Source organism: Thalassophryne amazonica, chromosome 4, assembly GCF_902500255.1.
Source record: "Thalassophryne amazonica chromosome 4, fThaAma1.1, whole genome shotgun sequence".
Lineage (NCBI taxonomy): Eukaryota > Metazoa > Chordata > Actinopteri > Batrachoidiformes > Batrachoididae > Thalassophryne > Thalassophryne amazonica.
The window spans coordinates 129,204,096-129,227,346 of NC_047106.1; the positions used below are offsets into that span (position 1 = coordinate 129,204,096).

Below are 23,251 nucleotides of genomic sequence, written 5' to 3' on the forward strand. Positions count from 1 at the left end.
GTAAAAATAAACTACCAAATATAATAATACGATTTATAAGCAGAAAATACAAAATTAATTATTAAAACAGGCAAAGAATCTGAAAGGAACAAATGTATATATAACTGAGCATCTAAGGAAAAAAATGCAGATACTGCCCGGGAAGCAAGACTATTAAAAAAACAGAAACATATTGTTGCTACATAGGTCTGGAACTGTAGGGTTTGGATTAGAGTGAAAGAAGGAACAAGGGTATACAAATCGAGACATGGAGGACCTTACAAAGTACAGACCTGAGTAGACAAATGAATATGACGTCAGTTGGTAGTATGACCAACAAAAAATCGATATCAAATATGGAAACAGATGATAAAATATATGACATAGACACCCAATATTGATTGAAAGTATATTTGACTCGACTACAATTGGTTGTATTATACAGAAAAACAGTTAAATAGTGAAAAAATTACTGAAGATACCCTGTCACTCTACATTAACATTCGAAGGTTGTACTATAAAATGTCAAAAATAAAAAGATTATTTAAACCAGTTAAAAATAGATTCAGCATTGGTGCAATCACCAGAATCTTGGGCTTAAAAATGACCTCATGGCTGATGTTCAAATGGAGGGGATATGCGTTATATTTTGTAAATAGAAGAGAAAAAAAGGTGGAGGTATTGCTTTGTACATAAAAACAGATCTGACATGTAAAATTGTAGAAGAAATGACAGTTATAGATGATGTCATAGAAATTGTGACAGTGGAAATTGTACATGAAACATCTAAAATATTCTAATCAGTTGTGTATACAGAGCACCAGACTCTTGTGTTGTGAAATTTACAGATAAAATAATAGAATTATTCCATCAAATCAAAAACAAAACGCTCTTTATGTGTGGAGACTTTAATGTTAATGTGGAAAGCTCCAGTTACCAAAGAGTAAGTGATTTTGTGAATTCTGTTGTGAAAGTGTAGGACACGGACCCCAACAGGGGGTGTTAATGAACGGACAATGGATAAGCCAAAAAGTAACAATTTAATGTTGTGAATCGCACAACGAAATACAGACAATAACAGAGGATGAGGATGGTCAATCATACACAAAGTGATGTGTGGGCAGGCTCGAAGATAGAAGACGTCTGGCCAGAGAAGAGCCGGATCCCACACAGTTTCCACCGCCAACGGATCTGAAGAACACCGGAGCCGCCAAGTCCTGCGCCCCAGGTGGCTACTGTCTTCCGCAGTCAGACCCGGTACTGCTGGCAGAAACAGAAACAGTTAATGGTGGGTGTGTGAATACACACCCAGCAATCTTTCAGTGCTTGATTCCTCCAGGAGGGAAAACCTCCACCTCCAGTAACACACTCGTACAGCTCCTGGAAAACCACTTATCTGGTTGGGGTGTGAGGCGAAGCCGTCGCAGTCCACACCAAACGCCAATGCAGCAGATAAGGACACGTCGCAGGAAAACGGCTGTAAATGAGATCAGACTTTTGTTTGTTAACGATGCAGCAGAGAAGTTACCTGAGTGGTAGCTGATTTCTCGGCGGGGAGGTGGAGTTGCAGTCTGGCTTTTATGGAGGATGTGGTTGATGAGTGACAGCTGGTGTTGATGATGTGTGACAGCTGTCACTCCCAGTAGTTCCGACGCCCTCTCGTGCTTGAAGCCCACACTCCAAGCAGGGCGCCATTTGGTGGTGGTGGGCCAGCAGTACCTCCTCTTCAGCGGCCCACACAACAAATTCAATGAATAGCTTGGGTTTATTCCCCTTGATAACAAAACCAACCAGAATTACATCGCAAAGTGCAACTGTAATTGACAATATATTCACAAATAGAACAGATGAAATTATTAAGAATGGGATAATGATGACAGATCTCAGTGATCATTTACCAGTTTTTTCAATATTTAAATATAAAAATAGGTACAAAAAAAACTGTTATAAACTATAAAAAGAGATAAGTCATTAAAAGCCTTAGAGGCATTAAATTATGATCTTAAAATCAAAATTGGGAAGAGGTTTATGTCGGTGATGTTAATGTAGCATATAGTTCATTCATGAAAATACTGATGAAATCATATAATAAAAATTGTAAATTAATAAAAACTAGTAAGAAAAGAGTAAATAAACCATGGCTGACCAAGGGAATAAAAACGCTTGTGTAAAGAAAAACTATTTATAAGTGCTTTTTAAAATGCAAACAAAGGAAACAGAACACAGATACAAAAAATATAAAAATAAACTACCGACAATAATTAGGAAACAAAAAAAAGATTATTATAGTGAACAATTGAATAAGAGTAAAGATAATATGAGGGCAACATGGGGAATTATAAAAAGTGTGATGGAAAGTGACGGAATGAAAATGAGTTTAATGATTATTTCTCAAAGGTGGGATCAAATCTGGTGGGAAATAAACCAATAGTAGAAGATAAATTAAATACAATTGTAATACGGTCAATAGTATTTTCCTTGACAATGCGGAAAAAAGATGAAATAAGGAATATTGTAAAAAACTGTTGTAAGCAAAAGATCAACTGACTATGAAGATTAGACATGATGACTGTAAAAAGTATAATAGAAACTGTTATTGAACCATTCACTTACATTTGTAATCTGTCTGTCAACAGGAATTTTCCCAGATGAAATGAAAATTGCCAAGGTAGTCCCATTATATAAAAATGGAGACAAACATAATGTTTCAAATTACAGGCCAGTGTCATTGCTTCCACAGTTTTCTAAAATTATGGAAAAGGTTTTTGTGACAAGGTTGGATAAATTCATTGAGAAACATCATATTTTAAATAATGCTCAGTATGGATTCAGAACAAAACATTCGACAGCTATGGCAATTATGGAATTAACAGAGAAAATATCAACAGCAATAGATAATAAGGATTATATGGTAAGTGTTTTTATTGACTTGAAAAACGCTTTTGATGTTATCAATCATTCAAGATTGCTTCACAAGTTACAACAATATTTAATAAGAGGGATTGCACATCAGTGGGTAAAAAGCTACTTAGAAAATAGAAAACAGTTTGTTCAGATAAATAATACTAAATCAGAATTGTGTAATATTATGTGTGGAGTACCACAAGGGTCGGTACTTGGACCCAAACTGTTTATTTTGTATATCAATGATTTTGTGAATATATCTAATGTACTTGGTAGCATTTTATTTGCTGATGATACAACATTATTTTATTCTGGATCAGATATACAGGAAGTAGCACAAGTGATAAATACAGAGTTGGAAAAAGTGAAATATTGGTTTGATATAAACAGATTGTCACTTAATCTTAATAAAACAAATTTCATATTGTTTAATGACAGAGTTAAAAAAATGATGTCATTAAAAATAGATGGAATGGACATTCAAAGGGTAAAGAAATGAAATTTTTAGGAGTTATGATTGATGAAGATTTTACATGGAAGTCACACATAAATTACTTAAAAGGAAAGATAGCGAAAGCCATTGCTGTTTTGCATAAAGTTAAATATTCATTAAATAGTTATGGATTATTAACATTGTACAATTCATTGATTGTTCCATATTTGACTTATTGTGTAGAAATCTGGGGATCAACATGTACAACTTATACACAACCTTTATTTATTTTGCAGAAAAGAGCTTTAAAAGTGATTGGCAACAGTCGATTTAGAGATCCATCTAATCCATTGTTCATTAAGTATAGGGTACTTAAATTTCATGATTTAGTTGATTTGAAATTACTACAAATAATGTACCAAGCGAAATAAAAATATGTTTGAAAAAGAGTAAGTAGTTATAATTTGAAGGGCATAGAAGTCTTTAAAAAAACAAGATTCAGAACCAAGATAAAGGAACGGAGTATTGCAGTGAATGGTGTAAAATTATGGAACAACCTCAGCAAAGAAATCAAAGAATCAAGGTCACTTAAATTATTTAAAAAATGTATTAAACTTGATGTATTTCGTAAGTACGAGGTATGAAACTATGAAATAAGTCAGTGGGCTGTGACCAGTGGTGGGCACAGATAACCAAAAAATTAACTTCGATAACAGATAATAAGATAACTGAAAAGTTATCTTTGATAAAGATAAACCGATAAACCACCCACAAATGTATCGGAAGTTACAGATAATCGATAACCGATAAAGTCCGGTGTTGTCTATGGGACATCTGCAGTTACTAAAGAGCTGAAATTGATTTTTAACACGTTCACTTTTGAAAGCATCAAAGCAATAAAGACTTAAAGAATAAGGAATAATGTTTGACCATGTTGCCCCCTGCAGGAAGCAGCACAGACAATCCTGAGAGCAATCACAAAATCAACTCTTTACTAATCATAATCATTTTTCTTTCAACATTCTGCCCCTGCTGGAAGCTCTTGTTTACAACAGCGCTCCCACCACAAAGACAAACCAAGCGCAGCCATAAAGCCAGCTCCTTATCAATTTCAACACTCCGGTCAGGCGGAGGTCTTGAAAAATAAAGTCATACTAACTTATGGTTTTTTGAAAATACTGATAGAATAACTCCATTAATGTAAATTCTGTCATTTGTACAAAGTTAAAATATAACATATATCGTTTAATGATGAATAAGGCACTAATTCTGAAGTTTTGTAACAAACAGACTGCAAAGCATTCTGGGTAAAAGTGCTAAACAGTGATTGGTTCAGTAATCCATTATGTAAACCAACACGTTAATGTGACGTGTGTCATGTGTTGGTTTAAAGATAAATGTGCTTTTGTAAAATATTCCATTTTTATTTGTAAAAACAGGCATTTTACGGAGCCCTGGAAGTGTCATCGCAATTGCATGTTTTAAAAACTTTTATGATGTTGTAAAACGTGCACTCAATATTAGTAAGTAAGTAAGTAAATTTATTTATATAGTGCCTTTCACAGACATAAGGCCATGTACACACGTTGTCGGGTATTTGTAAAACCGAATATCTTACCCTTTCAGTTTGGGGAAAAAACTTCATCCACACTACGTCGTTTAAAAAAAAAATCCATCCACATCGAACCGTATAAATCACTAGTTCTTCTTTGCTTACAGACGATAGAACAACATGCTTATTAGGAAACTTTTAACAGGTAGGTCTCAACAGCTTTAACAGTTTTAAAAATGTTTTTCACTGTTCATCTTAGTTTAGTACGTTATCGGTCTAAAAGTTATCGGACAGTAATTCATCGGAAGATAATTAGTCCGATGATGGTTTTTAAATTTATCTAAAAAGATAATCTGATAATGAAAACATTATCTTCGATAATTATCTGTTATCAGATTATCGGAAGTGTGCCCACCACTGGCTGTGACAAACCCAAAAATGTAATCTGTTAATAATGTTTAGAATGTTTGAAGTTTAAAATGTAATCTATTAGGGATGTAGTCTTTTAAATAATGGTTAAAATTAGGAAAGAAGTTGGTGGCATGTGACAAAGTCACAGAAATGCAATGATGTTGATTGATGATGCTTTGCAAGATTGTATTGTAAAAAGGGGCAGAATATATAAGACTTGTTCTTCCAAACTGCTCCTTTTCGTTCAGTGGTTTGTAATGTTTGTTAATTTTGCTTTTCTGTTTTTCTTTTAAATGAATGAAATAAATCCTCAATAAAAAAAAAAAACAAAAAAAAACAAAACTCTAATCGTTGTCTGTACACTGGAAATGCGCGCGTACGAGACAGAGGGAGGGGTAGAGAGAGAGATAGCGCTGTCTCTCTCTCTTTGCCTTTTATTTTCAAAACCCTGCTGTTTTTGATCACCTCACGCAAAGGCGCTCTGTATGTAGATCACACACACACACACACACACATGCATGCATGCGTTTCACCTTCTCTCCAGCTGATCACACTGGGTTTTCTGTTTTCATATGTCAAAACTCATATGTCACAAAGCTGTTCACACACAAATATCCACTGCTGCTGGACGTTTTTGCACACCTGATGCTCAAAGTCTCGCTTCTGTAAACTGCCACCTGGTTTCCACAAACGGAGGTGCAGTTCGCTCTGAGAGATCACCCTAGACAACAGGAAATATTATTACATTGTGTCGGCTCTCAGCACCACAGAAACAAACTAGCCTGATCGCACTCCTGCAAAACCTCCTGCTGTGAACAAATACACAGCCATCAACGAACGTGTCGGCTGTCAGCTCCACGGAAACAAACGAGGCTGATCGTGCTTCTGCAAAGCCCCCCTGCTGTGAACAAATACGCAATGATCAAGGATCAAAACTTCTGAACTGTCAGATGCTGAAAGCGCCAGCAGCCTTTTCTCTCTGCACAGGCTGGAGGACAGCAAGCACTCAGAGTTCATGGACAGAATGCTGCAGCTCCGGACGGACTTTTTGTGCTGCAACTCTCTCCTCTGGTGCGTACGATCATGGAATGCCGTGCGCTGAGCGATGAGGCCAACAAATTCTTCCTGGCCGGCCAGCACCATGGCATGACCATGGCAGTACTCACCACATCACACGCAGCGGCAGAAGCCCCACACCGCACACACCAGCACTGCTGTGGAGGAGCTGCAGCTGCATCTCTCCTCCACAAAAGCATTCACAAACTGGCTTCTGTACTGAAAACATTCAGCTGGTTGAACGCTACCGTTACAAAAACTAAGCAAACGATTAAAAAACTGTCAAGAATGACAGCAAAACGATATATGGACGAATTGAGGTTTTCTGCGGCTGTTGTGGCTGGCGTGCCTGGCTGGCTTTTGTTTGTCTTCTGTTTCTGTCTTTTGGTTTTCCTTCCAGGTGGTGCGCATTTGGGACTGAGTGGCTGTGTGGCTGAGTTACCAGGACCTCACCCTGATCACCTGAGGCTGATCAGGTGCGGCTCGTCAGGACTCACAGCTGTGGTGCATCTACACGGATTGGAACATGGTGGCATTTAAGTCTGGTGTACACAGTGTGTATTGGCCAGAGACTCGACCTTGTGACCAGATGGGTGAGATCGTCGTCTCGAGAGCCATCTCATCATCAGTGGATGCAGAGAACGTCCAGGTTTGATGCATGGTCTGTGAAAGAGGAGGGGGTGAGGTCTCACGCTCGTCAGCACACTTCCTGAGGTACATTAGGTTTTGTGACTAACATTTATACAGTCAGTAAATGTGGTGTCCCTCACACCTTATTATATTGAGCTGTTATGTTAGTCGTTTAATCAGCTTCCACTGCAGTTGGAGTTTGTGAACAGGGTGTTCCATGCCTGCAGGGTGGGAAGCTGATTAGCAATTAAGCCAGGAAGTGTTTGCTGTTTATGTACACCTTTGAGCGGTCTCTCTGTGTGTGGAGTGTGGACTCACATGATGATTTCTTCTTTCACAGACTCGGTTTGTCGCGGCCACCTGGGGGGTGTCGGCGGGGTCCTTGGGTCCGAACAGTTTCTGGCTCCGGACCATTTGTGCTGCTAGGAGCGCACCGTAATCCACCACGCCAGACCGCGCACTCATTTGTTGTATTTTCCACTTCACTGTTATGTCATTAAATTTAGTTATCCTTTGTACCGTGCTCTGCTTATTTCATACTGGGTCCTTCAAACGCTGGTCGGTTCTCCGGGCTGCGTCCGACACATAACAGCGGCATTCATTCAAATTTTTCAACAGTTTAAAAATCCTGACGAAGTGCCAGCTGCAGGAACGAAGTTGCGCGAAAGTTAAACGATGCCAGATTTCTTGTGTATCGTATGTTGTCATGAATATTGACATCATGCCTCTGACATCAGTGGTCTCTGATCACTCACTTATTAAGTTTACAGTTTTGCTGTCATGTTTAGTGGAACAACAACCTTATATATCACTGCGGCGATGCATAAACTCCTCAACTAAGACTGAACTCGAAGCTAGACTGCCTGATGTCTTAGCTTCACATTTGGCAAATACCCAATCAATTGACAGACTTGTGGATAGTTTAAACTCAGTGCTCAAAACTACACTCGACATGACTGCGCCACCTGTGTTAAAACCGCGCTCCCCCAAATCACAGCCACCTTAGTTCAGTGATTACCTGTGTGACCTCAAGGATAAGGCAAGAGGTCTGGAACGGAAATGGCGTCATTCAAAATTAGAAGTATTCCACCTTGCGTGGCATGATGCTATCTTAGACTAGAAGCATGCATTATTGGAGACAAAGCGGACCAATTACTTTGATTTGATCAACAAAAACAAGCATAACTCAAAGTTCTTGTTCGACACGGTGGCAACACTTATTCATGGACAACCACCTGTAGTTCGCTCTCCTTTTACAGCACAAGATTTCCTGGATTACTTTGAGAAGAAAATAGAAGACATTAGGTTAAACATATCCCAGCATGCCTTAACCCAGCCACTACACCCTGCTATTGAAGTGGGCGCCATTACTGAGGCATTACCTAGATTTACAGAATTTGATAGTATCTCACTAAGCATGCCGACAAAACTCGTAATGTCAACAAAAAGCACAACCTGTTTATTTGATCCTATACCACCAAAACTGTTTAAGGACCTGTGGCCCACTCTTGAGCCAACTGTGCTGGAAATTAATCTTTCTTTAAGTTCTGGATCTGTTCCAAAATGTTTCAAATCTGCAGTGATTAAACTATCGGCCAATATCAACTCTATCATTTTGCTCTAAAATTCTGGATAAAGTGGTGTCACGGCAGCTCGTGGACTATCTTACTGAGAATAATCTCTCTGAGCCACTGCAGTCTGCTTTTAGAAAATATCATTCCACAGAGACGGCGCTCACTAAAGTGGTGAATGGTATTCTGCTTAAAATGGATTCGGACACCACTACAGTTCTGGTGCTGTTAGATCTCAGTGCTGCATTTGATACCATGGATCATCATATTCTACTTGACAGGCTGGAAAATCATTTTGGGACTACTGGGGGTGCCCTTGCATGGCTGACGTCATACTTGACCAGTCATTCTCACTGTGTTTTGTACAGTAACACTACCTCTAACCTTAGTGACATGAAATTTGGGGTTCCACAGGGGTCCATCTTAGGCCCCCTGCTTTTCTCCCTTTATATAGCACCCCTTGGACACATATTGCGGCATTTTGGGATTACCTTTCACTGCTATGCAATCCTTAGAAGATTGCCTTGCATCTGTGAGAAGTTGGATGTCTAGAAACTTCCTACTTTTAAACTCTGATAAGACTGAAATGCTGGTTCTTGGTCCAGTGACACATCGGCATCAATTTGTCCAGTTAACACTTATCCTAGGTTTGTGTGTCATACATCACGCTGACAAAGTGAGGAACCTTGGGGTGATTTTTGATCCAACGTTGTCCTTTGACCTCCACATTAGAGATATTACAACCCAAAATTATGGAATCACCGGCCTCGGAGGATGTTCATTCAGTTGTTTAATTTTGTAGAAAAAAATCAGATCACAGACATGACACAAAACTAAAGTCATTTCAAATGGCAACTTTCTGGCTTTAAGAAACTATAAGAAATCAGGAAAAAAAATTGTGGCAGTCAGTAACGGTTACTTGTTTAGACCAAGCAGAGGGAAAAAAATATGGACTCACTCAATTCTGAGGAAAAAATTATGGAATCATGAAAAACAAAAGAATGCTCCAACACATCACTAGTATTTTGTTGCACCATCTCTGGCTTTTATAACAGCTTGCAGTCTCTGAGGCATGGACTTAATGAGTGGCAAACAGTACTCTTCATCAATCTGGCTCCAACTTTCTCTGATTGCTGTTGCCAGATCAGCTTTGCAGGTTAGAGCCTTGTCATGGACCATTTTCTTCAACTTCCACCAAAGATTTTCAATTGGATTAAGATCCGAACTATTTGCAGGCCATGACATTGACCCTATGTGTCTTTTTGCAAGGAATGTTTTCACAGTTTTTGCTCTATGGCAAGATGCATTATCATCTTGAAAAATGATTTCATCATCCCCAAACATCCTTTCAATTGATGGGATAAGAAAAGTGTCCAAAATATCAACGGAAACTTGTGCATTTATTGATGATGTAATGACAGCCATCTCCCCAGTGCCTTTACCTGACATGCAGCCCCATATCATCAATGACTGTGGAAATTTACATGTTCTCTTCAGGCAGTCATCTTTATAAATCTCATTGGAACGGCACCAAACAAAAGTTCCAGCATCATCACCTTGCCCAATGCAGATTCGAGATTCATCACTGAATATGACTTTCATCCAGTCATCCACAGTCCACGATTGCTTTTCCTTAGCCCATTGTAACCTTGTTTTTTTTCTGTTTAGGTGTTAATGATGGCTTTCGTTTAGCTTTTCTGTATGTAAATCCCATTTCCTTTAGGCGGTTTCTTACAGTTCGGTCACAGACGTTGACTCCAGTTTCCTCCCATTCGTTCCTCATTTGTTTGTTGTGCATTTTCGATTTTTGAGACATATTGCTTTACGTTTTCTGTCTTGACGCTTTGATGTCTTCTTTGGTCTACCAGTATGTTTGCCTTTAACAACCTTCCCATGTTGTTTGTATTTGGTCCAGAGTTTAGACACAGCTGACTGTGAACAACCAACATCTTTTGCAACATTGCGTGATGATTTACCCTCTTTTAAGAGTTTGATAATCCTCTCCTTTATTTCAATTGACATCTCTCGTGTTGGAGCCATGATTCATGTCAGTCCACTTGGTGCAACAGCTCTCCAAGGTGTGATCATTCCTTTTTAGATGCAGACTAACGAGCAGATCTGATTTGATGCAGGTGTTAGTTTTGGGGATGAAAATTTACAGGGTGATTCCATAATTTCTTCTTCTTCTTTTCCTAAGCCTGTATTCCCGCTTTTGCAGGGTCGGCTGCCTTGGTCTTTGTCCTCCAGGTTTTCCTGTCCTGGGCCTCCTCTGGTCTCACTCCGAAGTGGGTCATATCTTCCTTGATGCAATCCATCCATCTCTTACGAGGTCGTCCTCGGGTCTCCTTCCCGGTATGCTTGCTTCCCATACCTTCTTAACTGGGTTCTCCTCTTCCATCTTGGCTACATGGCCATACCACCTTAACCGTATCTCTCTAACTTTCTCATTTATGGTGTTTATTTGTAGCTCTCTTCTGATGTCTTCACTCCTCTCTCGATCTCTCAGTGTCACTCCCTTGATTCTCCTAAGCATTCTCATCTCAGTTGACTCTAGGATTCTCTCTGTCTTTTTTCCCATGGTCCATACCTCCGCTCCATACAGTAGTACTGGTCTTATGATGGTGTTGTACAGTTTGACCTTCAGGCTTCTTGGCATCCTTTTGTCGTTGATGACTCCGGACAACTCTCTCCACTTGGCCCAGGCTGCTGACACTCTTGCTCTGATTGTACATTCAGTTCCTCCATTCTCTGGTATTGTTACTCCCAGGTACTTAAACTCCCTGACCTGCTTCAGGGTTGTGTTGTTTCTGTCTCTGATGTTCACCTTCACATCTCCTGCTGCTTACCATGACCTCTGTCTTTCCGGTGTTCACCTTCAGGCCCATCCTTTCCATACCGATCTGCCACTTCAACCACCTCCTCTGGAGCTCTACCTCATTTTCGGCAATTACGGCCAGATCGTCAGCGAACAGCAGCTCCCAGGGCAAGCCAGTTTTAAATTCTTCACTTATCACATCCAGTATGATAATAAACAGAAATGGGCTTAGTCCCGATCCTTGATGGAGACCCACTCCCATGTTGAACTCCTCAGTCCTTCCATATTTGGTCCTAACTACTGTTCTTGCCCCACGGTAGGTTGTCATCACCATTTGTACCAGTTTCTCTGGGACCTGTCGTTTTCTGAGGCACCAATATACCAGCTCCCTCGGTACCCGGTCATAAGCTTTATCCAGGTCCACAAAGGTATAGAAGAGCTCTTTGTTCGCTTCTAGATGTTTTTCCTGCAGCTGCTTGATGATAAAAACTGCAGTTTGTGGTCCCTTTTCCTAGGCTAAAGCCAAGTGATTCCATAATTTATTCCTCAGAATTGAGTGAGTCCATATTTTTTTCCCTCTGCTTGGTCTAAAAAAATAACCGTTACTGACTGTCACAATTTTTTTTCTTGATTTCTTATAGTGTTTCTTAAAGCCAGAAAGTTACCATTTGAAATGACTTTAGTTTTGTGTCATGTCTGTGATCTGCTTGTTTTCTACAAAATCAAACAACTGAATGAACATCCTCCAAGGCCGGTGATTCCATAATTATTGCCAGGGGTTGTATATGTATGTATATATACACACATACATACATATATATATATATATATATATATATATATATATATATATATATATATAATATATATATATATATATATATGTGTGTGTGTGTGTGTGTGTGTGTGTGTGTGTGTATGTGTGTGGTGTGTGTGGGTGTGCGTGGAGGCTGTATGGGTGGGGGTGCGATGTATTGTTCTTTTATGGATGAGTGGATGTGTCTGCCTGCTGTTTTAATGTCTTTGCTGGCTGTTCCTCCTTGTGCACCACATGTTTTGGAATGGCAATTAAAATCCTTGAATTATTAAGATTGCTGGACAGCCGAGACATCAATGAAGCAACTTTCTAGGAACTGCAGTCAGTTTCAGAAACAGAAAATGAGTCTTTTGAGTGTGTTCACCTTCACATAGTGCGTGGAACAGATGTTACATCCTCTTACAGCAGATGCCAAAATGCGTTCCTTGGACCCCCCTCCACAACTCTTCAAAATCAGTTTTTTTTTTCACCAAGCCTCTGGATCTAATAAACATGAATTTGAATGTTAGCATTGAAAATTTTGGGATGCAGTCCCTGCTTATTTATTTATTATTTTCTCATTATCAAAGACAATTACGAGGTCTGTCCATAAAGTATAGGTCCTTTTTATTTTTTTCAAAAACTATATGGATTTTATTCATATGTTTTTACGTCAGACATGCTTGAACCCTCGTGCGCATGCGTGAGTTTTTCCACGCCTGTCGGTGACGTCATTCACCTGTGAGCACTCCTTGTGGGAGGAGTCGTCCAGCCCCTCGTCGGAATTCCTTTGTCTGAGAAGTTGCTGAGAGACTGGCGCTTTGTTTGATCAAAATTTTTTCTAAACCTGTGAGACACATCGAAGTGGACACAGTTCGAAAAATTAAGCTGGTTTTCGGTAAAAATTTTAACAGCTGATGAGAGATTTTGAGGTGATACTGTCGCTTTAAGGACTTCCCACGGTGCGAGACATCGCACAGCGCTCTCAGGTGCCGTCGTCAGCCTGTTTCAAGCTGAAAACCTCCACATTTCAGGTTCTATTGATCCAGGACGTCGTGAGAGAACAGAGAAGTTTCAGAAGAAGTCGGTTTCAGCATTTTATCCGGATATTCCACTGTTAAAGGAGATTTTTTTAATGAAAGACCATGAAACATATCGAGGCACAGTTTGGTTAAGTCGACCCTGGGGCTTATTTAAGTGAAATGGACATCGCACGAGACATGTGCTTGACACATCAAACCGGTCATGAAACAAATCTAAACCGGTGAAACATCCAGGAGCTTCGCCTCCAAAGAATGAAAGATGTTTGCTGCCAAGATGATGATGTATTTCTCTGAAGCAGGTGCAGTGCTGCACCTGCAGTGTTTTGGGATCACCTTTCATTGCTATGCTGATGATGATGAACTTTCCTTTTTGCTAAAGCTTATAGTTAGGGCTGGATCAGGTGACCCTGAACCATCCCTTAGTTATGCTGCTATAGATGTAGACTGCTGGGGGGTTCCCATGATGCACTGTTTCTTTCTCTTTTTGCTCTGTATGCACCACTCTGCATTTAATCATTAGTGATCGATCTCTGCTCCCCTCCACAGCATGTCTTTTTCCTGGTTCTCTCCCTCAGCCCCAACCAGTCCCAGCAGAAGACTGCCCCTCCCTGAGCCTGGTTCTGCTGGAGGTTTCTTCCTGTTAAAAGGGAGTTTTTCCTTCCCACTGTAGCCAAGTGCTTGCTCACTGGGGGTCGTTTTGACCGTTGGGGTTTTACATCATTATTGTATGGCCTTGCCTTACAATATAAAGCGCCTTGGGGCAACTGTTTGTTGTGATTTGGCGCTATATAAAAAAAATTGATTGATTGATTGATTGATGATACTCACTTATACATGCCGATAACTCCTGGTAATCTCATCCACATAAAATCCTTAGAAGATTGCCTTGCATCAGTGAGAAGCTGGATATCTAGAAACTTCCTACTTTCAAACTCTGATAAGACTGAAATGCTGGTTCTTGGTCCAGTGAGACATCGGCATCAATTTGACCAGTTAACGCTCAGCCTAGGCTTGTGTGTCATACATCACACTGACAATGTGAGGAACCTTGGGGTAATTTTTGATTCTACACTGTCCTTTGACCTCCACATTAGAAATATTACAAGGACTGCTTTCTTCTACCTGCGAAATATAGCGAAGATTTGTCCCATCCTGTCTATGGCTGATGCTGAGACCCTGATCCATGCGTTTATCTCTTCTAGATTGGACTACTGCAAAGTTTTATTTTCTGATTTACCGCAGCATAGCATTAGGGCTCTCCAATTGGTTCAAAATGCTGCAGCCAGAGTTGTGACACGAAGCAGAAAGTTTGACCACATTACACCCATTTTGGCATCCCTTCACTGGCTTCCTGTCCCAGTGAGATCAGATTTTAAGGTTCTGCTACTGGCACTTCCCTACCTAGCTAACCTAATTAAACCTTACATACCGGCCCAGGCTTTGCGTTCTCAGGGTGCAGAACTACTTTGTGTCCCTAGGGTGAATAAGAAGTCTGTAGGTCATATAGCTTTCTCTTATTGTGCCCCTGTTCTATGGAATGACCTGCATCAATAAAACAGTCAGATTCTGTGGAGACTTTTAAGTCCAGACTTAAGACTCGCTTATTTTTCCTTTTGTATGGCTAGCATACTGGTATAGTTTTGTTTTACGCTTTTTACTCTTATAATTCATTTTATTAGGAAACGGAGCGTGCTGCAGCCTAAACTTTACCTAAATTCTGGGTCTTTTAGTGAAGCTTAGGGCTAGTGGCTGGTGATCACCTTAGTATTGCTTCTGTTTTTCTTGTTTAATGCTGACAAATTATACAGTATTTCTTGTCTTTCTGATGCCTGGTTCTGTTTTTTTTTTTTTTCTCCGTTTAAGGTGCAGCTCCATCCAAAGATGGGAGATGTATTTGTGCTGCCAACCCTCCTGTCCTGTGCACCAACAGCATTTCCTGTATATTCGTTTTGTGACTTGTTTTACATAATTATTGTATGGCATTGCCTTACAATATAAAGCGCCTTGGGGCAACTGTTTGTTGTGATTTGGCGCTATATAAAAAAATTGATTGATTGATTGACTTGTTCTGTAATTTATGTTTGTAGCATGGCCCAAGCAGAGGGTCACCCCTTTGAGTCTGGTCTGCTTGAGGTTTCTTTCTCAGAGGGAGTTTTTCCTTACCACTATTGCTCTGGGGGTTAGTAAGGTTAGACCTTACTTGTGTGAAGCGCCTTGAGCCAACTCTTTTGTGATTTGGCGCTATACAAATGAAAATAAATTGACATTTAAATTATGCCTGGGCCTTTATATAACATTGTGTGCCTTTGAGTTTTTACTTTTGTGTGAATAAAGGACACGTCATGCGTGTTAAACTGTCTCTTCATTTCCGACTCAATTTCTACAATATATGTGTGTATATCTCATGAGCCATAATTATACCAGAGTCTGTTAAATACAGTGCATGTGGAAAGTATTCACATCGCTTCACTTATTCCACATTTTGTTATGTTACAGCCTAATTCCAAAATGGAGTAAATTAATTTTTCCCCTCAAAATTTTACTCACAACACCTCATGACGACAATATTAAAAATATTGAAAAACTAAGAAATCACATGTACATAAATATTCAAACCCTTTGCTCAATACTTTGTTGATGCACCTTTGGCAGCAATTACAGCCTCACGTCTTCTTGAATATGATGCCACAAGCTTGGCACATCTATCTTTGGGCAGTTTTGACCATTACTCTTTGCAGCACCTCTCAAGCTCCATCAGGTTGGATGAGGAGTGTCGGTGCACAGCCATTTTCAGATCTCTCCAGAGATGTTCAATCAGATTCAGGTCTGGGCTCTTGTTGGGCCACTCAAGGACGTTCACAGAGTTGTCCTGAAGCTGCTGCTTTAATATCCTGGCTGTGTGTTTAGGGTCATTTTCCTGCTGAAAGATGAACCGTCCCCCCAGCCTGAGGCCAAGAGCGCTCTGGAGCAGGTTTTCATCCAGGATGTCTCTGTACATTGCTGCATTCATCTTTCCCTCAATCCTGATTAGTCTCCCAGTTCCTGTCGCTGAAAAACATCCTCACAGCATGATGCTGCCACCACCATGCTTCTCTGTAGGGTTGGTGCCTGGTTTCCTCTAAACATGATGCCTGGCATTCACACCAAAGAGTTTAATCTTTGTCTCATCAGATCAGAAAAATTTGTTTCTTATCCAGTGTATAACAATGTGCAGTGAGAGACCTTCAGGTGCCATATGGCAAACTCCAGGTGGGCTGCCATGTGCCTTTTACTAAGGAGTGGCTTCCGTCTGGCCACTTGACAATACAGGCCTGATTGATGGACGCACCAATACCATTTTTGTCCAGACAAGGCTGTTTTAAGCAGAAACAAGGCGCTATTCTGTGATGCTTTGAAATGACGGACGCGCAGTGAACACAACAGCTAGCAGCCCATGTAGCTGCGGTGCTGTGAATGTTTCCTCAGACCAGTGGTGGGCACAGATAACCAAAAAATTAACTTCGATAACAGATAATAAGATAACTGAAAAGTTATCTTTGATAAAGATAAACCGATAAACCACGCAAAAATGTATCGGAAGTTACAGATAACCGATAACCGATAAATTCCGGTGTTGTCTATGGGACATTTGCAGTTACTAAAGAGCTGAAATTGATTTTTAACACGACTGCTTTTGAAAGCATCAAAAGCGGTAAAAGACCTAAAGAATAACCAAGAATGATTGACCATGCTGCCCCCTGCAGGAAACAGCACAGTCATAGGCCTGCTCCCTATCAATTTCAACACTCCGGTCAGGCGGAGGTCTTGAAAAATAAAGTCATACTAACTTATGGTTTTTTGAAAATACTGATAGAATAACTCCATTAATGTCAATTCTGTCATTTGTACAAAGTTAAAATATAACATATATCTTTTAATTTCTGTGTAGGCTCTCAGTTGTCCAGGTGGTTTCCATAGTAGAGAAGCTTGAATCTTCGACTGGACTGGGTTGCTTGACGTGAGGATGTTTCGCTTCAAATCACCGAAGCTTCCTCAGCTAAAATTCCTTGCTCTGGTAGTCTGACTTCTGTCTTGACTCTTGTAGAGAAGAATAAACCAGAAGCCAACAAAAGCTGGAGTTTTTTAACCTAACCAGACCCCACCTACCGAGAGGCTGACTGCTATAGGCTAGTGACTAAGCAATAGCTCTAATTAGCACATATTGTGCTCTAGTTAGCACTCTCCTAATGACAGGACGGAAGCCTCCCCTGATGGCTCCCTTGACGACTCTCTCCTGATGACGTGAATGACTCATTACCATGAACAAAAGACTGAAACTGCTTTGACCTGAGTACCACATTGTAAACTACAGAGGATCTTCAGACAGCACAAAATCCCAGTTTACTTTAAACCAGTCAACACCTTGAGACAGAAATTAGTTCACCCTAAGGACAGGATCCCTAGTTACAAACAGAGCAATGTAGTGTATCATATCAGATGTCAGGAAAACTGTAATGAACACTACATAGGTGAGACGAAGCAACTTTTACACAAGAGGCTATACCAGCACCGCAGAGAGGTCACCAGTGGACCTCAGTCTGCAGTTCATCTCCACCTGAAAGACACTAACCACACATTTGAGGACAAGGAAGTTAAAATCTTAGCCAGAGAGAAGAAATGGTTTGAGAGAGGTGTCAAGGAAGCATTCTTTGTAAAACAGTTGAAACCCAGCCTTAACAGCGGAGCGGGTCTCAGACACGCTTTGTCCCCTGTTTACAATGTAGTACTCAGGTCAAAGCAGTTTCAGTCTTTTGTTCATGGTAATGAGTCATTCACATCATCAGGAGAGAGTCGTCAAGGGAGGCTTCCATCCTGTCATTAGGAGAGTGCTAACTAGAGCACAATAGGTGCTACTTAGAGCTATTGTTTAGTCACTAGCCTATAGCAGTCAGCCTCTCGGTAGGTGGGGTCTGGTTAGGTTAAAAAACTCCAGCTTTTGTTGGCTTCTGGTTTATTCTTCTCTACAAGAGTCAAGACAGAAGTCAGACTACCAGAGCAAGGAATTTTAGCTGAGGAAGCTTCTGTGATTTGAAGCGAAACATCCTCACGTCAAGCAACCCAGTCCAGTCGAAGATTCAAGCTTCTCTACTATATCTTTTAATGTTGAATAAGGCACTAATTCTGAGGTTTTGTAACAAACACAGACCGCAAAGCATTCTGGGTAAAAGTGCTAAACAGTGATTGGTTCAGTAATCCATTATGTAAACCAACACGTTAATGTGACGTGTTTCGTGTGTTGGTTTAAAGATAAATGTGCTTTTGTAAAATATTCCATTTTTATTTGTAAAAACAGGCATTTTTAATGGAGCCCTGGAAGTGTCATCGTAATTGCATGTTTTAAAACTTTTATGATGTTGTAAAACGTGCACTCAATATTAGTAAGTAAGTAAGTAAATGTATTTATATAGTGCCTTTCACAGACATAAGGCCATGTACACACGTTGTCGGGTATTTGTAAAACTGAATATCTTACCCTTTCAGTTTGGGGAAAAAACTTCATCCACACTACGTCGTTTAAAGAAAAATCCATCCACATCGAACCGTATAAATGTGTTGTAATTAGTCTGCCAAACCTTTGGGTGGCGGTACTGATTAAAATTCTATCCAATCAGGAGCCTTATTCTCTTGTCGTCACTTCCACAAAAACTAAAAACATGGCGCCAACCTCGTTCGTGTGGACCGATAAGGAGTCGGAATTACTTCTAACCGTAGTTTTAGAATACAAAGTTAACAAATATATGCACACAAAAAGCACCTGGACAATGGACAATACCAACACTTTGAGAGCAGCCAGGTACCCAGATGTTTAATACTGCCATGAACACTCCTGGCCAGTAGATGGTAGTAGCGGCCTTGAAAAAATGTCAAACAAAATTCCAGATAATCCGTGTCTGCTACATTTAAGATGCGTGGAATTTAACAAACGCAAATACACTAACATCTATAAAACCAGAGAATATATTCACAAGAGCTTTAGGCACTAGAGTTTAATGCTGTTATCTGTGGACCCTGAACAGAGTGTCTGAAATGCATTTGTCCTGTCGTGAACGTCTGAGATTACCTTATGCTACCCATAATGCATTGCTGCCTGGCACAGCATGTGCTCACAAAACCTTAAAAATTAGCACATTACTTTAAAATGAAAACATATATCTGATATTTTCACTTTATAAACTTCAGACATGACAATAATTTTAAATAACTTGTCTAAAATGAGTGGTTAAAATTTGAACCATAAGTTAAACATGTATGCCTCTGGATGACTTGGTGACATTGCGATTATATTAGTATGGTGTTAAAGGAAATGACTTTTTTTTTTGGTCACCAGTTTTCCTTTGCTTACAGATAGAGTGGTTTCTGTTTGCAGAGAGTAGTAGAGAAGCTTGAATCTTCGACTGGACTGGGTTGCTTGACGCGAGGACGTTTCACTTCAAATCGCAGAAGCTTCCTCAGCTAAAATTCTTGCTCTGGTGGTCTGACTTCTGTCTTGACTCTTGTAGAGAAGAATAATCAAGAAGTGACAAAAGCTGGAGTTTTAAACCTAACCAGACCCCTCCTACTGAGAGGCAGACTGCTATAGGCTGGTGACTAAACAATAGCTCTAATTGGCACCTATTGTGCTCTAGTTAACACCCTCCTAATGACAGGGCAGCTGTCCCTCTCCTGATGGCTCCCTTGACGACTCTGCTGATGACGTGAATGACTCATTAACATGAACAAAAGACTGAAATTGCTTTGAACTGAGTACCCCATTGTAAACAGGGGATAAAGCGTGTCTCAGACCCCCTCCCCGGTTAAGGCTAGGTTTCAAACGTTTCACAAAGAATGCCTCCTTGACCCCTCTCTCAAACCATTTCTTCTCTCTGGCTAATATTTTAACTTCCTTGTCCTTAAACGTGTGGTTAGTGTCTTTAAGGTGGAGATGAACTGCAGACTGAGGTCCACTGGCGCCCTCTCTGCAGTGCTGGTATAGCCTTTTGTGTAAAGGTTGCTTAGTCTCACCTATGTAGTATTCGTTACAGTTTTCATGACATCTGATAGAATACACTACATTGCTCTGTTTGTAACTAGGGATCCTGTCCTTAGGGTGAACTAATTTCTGTCTCAAGGTGTTAACCAGTTTAAAGTAAACTGGGATTTTGTGCTGTCTGAAGATCCTCTGTAGTTTTTCCCCTACTCCTGCTAAATAAGGGAGAGACACTCCTCTTCTTCTTGTCTCCGTCCCCTGTCTATCTGGTCTCTTTGTTCTCTTTGTCAGCACTGCAAAAGGACCAAAGCATCCTTATCCTGCCAGCGGATAAAGGCAGATGCACGGTGGTCCTGAACACATCTGACTACAAGGCCAAGATCAACAACTTGCTCAGTGACTCCAATACATACGAACGTCTGAAGAGAGACCCCACGAGCGGCTATAAGAAGAAAATCATTAGCTACCTCCAAAACCTGGAGAAAGAGGGACTCATCGACAGGCAGACATACTACAGACTGTACCCTGAGGACGCCACTCCGTGCATCTATGGACTGCCCAAAATCCACAAACAGGACGTGCCACTCAGGCCTATTGTATGTAGCACAGATTCCATCACGTACAATGTGGCCAAGCACCTCAAGTGGATTTTGGCTCCTCTAGTGGGTAACTCAGAACACCATGTGGAGAACACACAAGATTTTGTGAACAAGATCAAGGACCTGCAGCTGGAGGCAGATGAAACAATTGTGTCTTTTGATCTGACTTCGTTGTTCACCTGCATCCCCACCGCTGAGGCTGTCTCAGCTGTGAGGCAGAGACTGCTGGAAGATGTGTCTCTACTTGAAAGGACCAAACTCACACCAGACCACATCTGCCAGCTCTTGGAGATCTGTCTTAACACCACGTATTTCCTGTTTAGGGGGAATTACTACAGGCAGATTCATGGCTGTGCAATGGGGTCTCTGGTATCCCCCATTGTGGCCAATCTGTACATGGAGCGAGTGGAGAAGACAGCCTTGACGTCTTTCACGGGCATCTTTCCCAGTCACTGCTTCAGATATGTTGATGACACATGGGTTAAAATCAAGCAACAGGAAGTTGAGGACTTTACAGAACACATCAACTCGGTGGACGCCAATATCAAGTTCACACGTGAGGATGCCAGAAACAACCATTTAGCCTTCTTGGACTGTGATGTTATGATTGGTGAGAACAGGCAGCTCCAGACAGGGGTTTACAGAAAACCAACTCACACTGACCATATCTGCTCTTTGGCTCAAATCACCCCCTTGAACACAAGCTCGGGGTGATCAGGACGCTTCAACACAGAGCCCTACAGGTGCCCACAACTGCAGAGGAAAGGGCTAAAGAACAACAACTTGTCCGGAAAGCCCTCACAGACAAGAAGAGGAGTGTCTCTCCCTTATTTAGCAGGAGTAGGGGAAAAACTACAGAGGATCTTCAGACAGCACAAAATCCCAGTTTACTTTAAACCGGTTAACACCTTGAGACAGAAATTAGTTCACCCTAAGGACAGGATCCCTAGTTACAAACAGAGCAATGTAGTGTATTCTATCAGATGTCATGAAAACTGTAACGAACACTACATAGGTGAGACTAAGCAACCTTTACACAAAAGGCTATACCAGCACCGCAGAGAGGGCGCCAGTGGACCTCAGTCTGCAGTTCATCTCCACCTTAAAGACACTAACCACACGTTTAAGGACAAGGAAGTTAAAATATTAGCCAGAGAGAAGAAATGGTTTGAGAGAGGGGTCAAGGAGGCATTCTTTGTGAAATGTTTGAAACCTAGCCTTAACCGGGGAGGGGGTCTGAGACACGCTTTATCCCCTGTTTACAATGGGGTACTCAGGTCAAAGCAGTTTCAGTCTTTTGTTCATGGTAATGAGTCATTCACGTCATCAGCAGAGTCGTCAAGGGAGCCATCAGGAGAGGGACAGCTGCCCTGTCATTAGGAGGGTGTTAACTAGAGCACAATAGGTGCTAATTAGAGCTATTGTTTAGTCACCAGCCTATAGCAGTCTGCCTCTCGGTAGGAGGGGTCTGGTTAGGTTTAAAACTCCAGCTTTTGTCACTTCTTGATTATTCTTCTCTACAAGAGTCAAGACAGAAGTCAGACCACCAGAGCAAGAATTTTAGCTGAGGAAGCTTCTGTGATTTGAAGTGAAACGTCCTCGCGTCAAGCAACCCAGTCCAGTCGAAGATTCAAGCTTCTCTACTATGGAAACCACCTTGACAACTGAGAGCCTACACAGAAACTTTGCAGAGAGTAGAACAACATGCCTATTAGGAAACTTTTAACAGGTAGGTCTCAACAGCTTTAACAGTTTTGAAAATGTTTTTCACTGTTCAGCTTAATTTAGTACGTTATCGGTCTAAAAATTATCGGAAGATAATTAGTCCAATGATGGTTTTTAAATTTATCTAAAAAGATAATCCGATAATGAAAACATTATCTTCGATAATTATCTGTTATCGGATTATCGGAAGTGTGCCCACCACTGCCTCAGACTAATTCCGGACAAGTTATCAAAATTAATGTTGGGTCAGATCAATTTTTGCAGCCCAGACAAGAGTCTTTTCACACAACTTGTATCGTCCTGATATAAATCATGACTGCATGTCCACGGATAAACTCACAATCACAAGTTAAAAAATATGCAACGTCCTTTAACCCTCAAGCGACCCTCAGCTATTTTATTGACTAATATGACCGAGTGGGGTTATTTATGATCCCACTGACTTTATATTGGAATACTATAAATGATTATTTTAGGGTTCTTCATATTTATTTCACTCTCTAATATTTTTGTACATCATCCTTTTCATCCTCACTCTGGGCATCAAGAATCAGTCTCAATGCTTGTGCAGCTGTAAATCTTGTTATTCTCAGTCTGTTGACCATGCTTCCTTGCAAAACGGTAAAATATAAAGATTAGAGTTGGCAAGTTACAATACCATCTGAAGCTATAATGTCGAAAATCTCCTAGATCTTTCCGGGGTTATAAGTGGCCCAGTACAAGTTTGGATT

General features: G+C 40.6%; 1 protein-coding gene and 1 long non-coding RNA gene across 2 annotated transcripts in view; one reads left to right on the plus strand and one right to left on the minus strand.

The window, feature by feature from the left end:
• ech1 (enoyl CoA hydratase 1, peroxisomal) overlaps positions 1 to 23,251 on the minus strand; it is a 55,911-nt gene that overhangs the window by 8,815 nt on the left and 23,845 nt on the right.
• LOC117508725 overlaps positions 1,431 to 23,251 on the plus strand; it is a 22,175-nt gene continuing 354 nt past the window's right edge. Inside the window, exons 1-2 of the long non-coding RNA XR_004560179.1 lie at positions 1,431 to 1,441; positions 7,648 to 7,656. This is a non-coding gene — a long non-coding RNA (uncharacterized LOC117508725). The remainder of the gene's footprint in view (positions 1,442 to 7,647; positions 7,657 to 23,251) is intronic.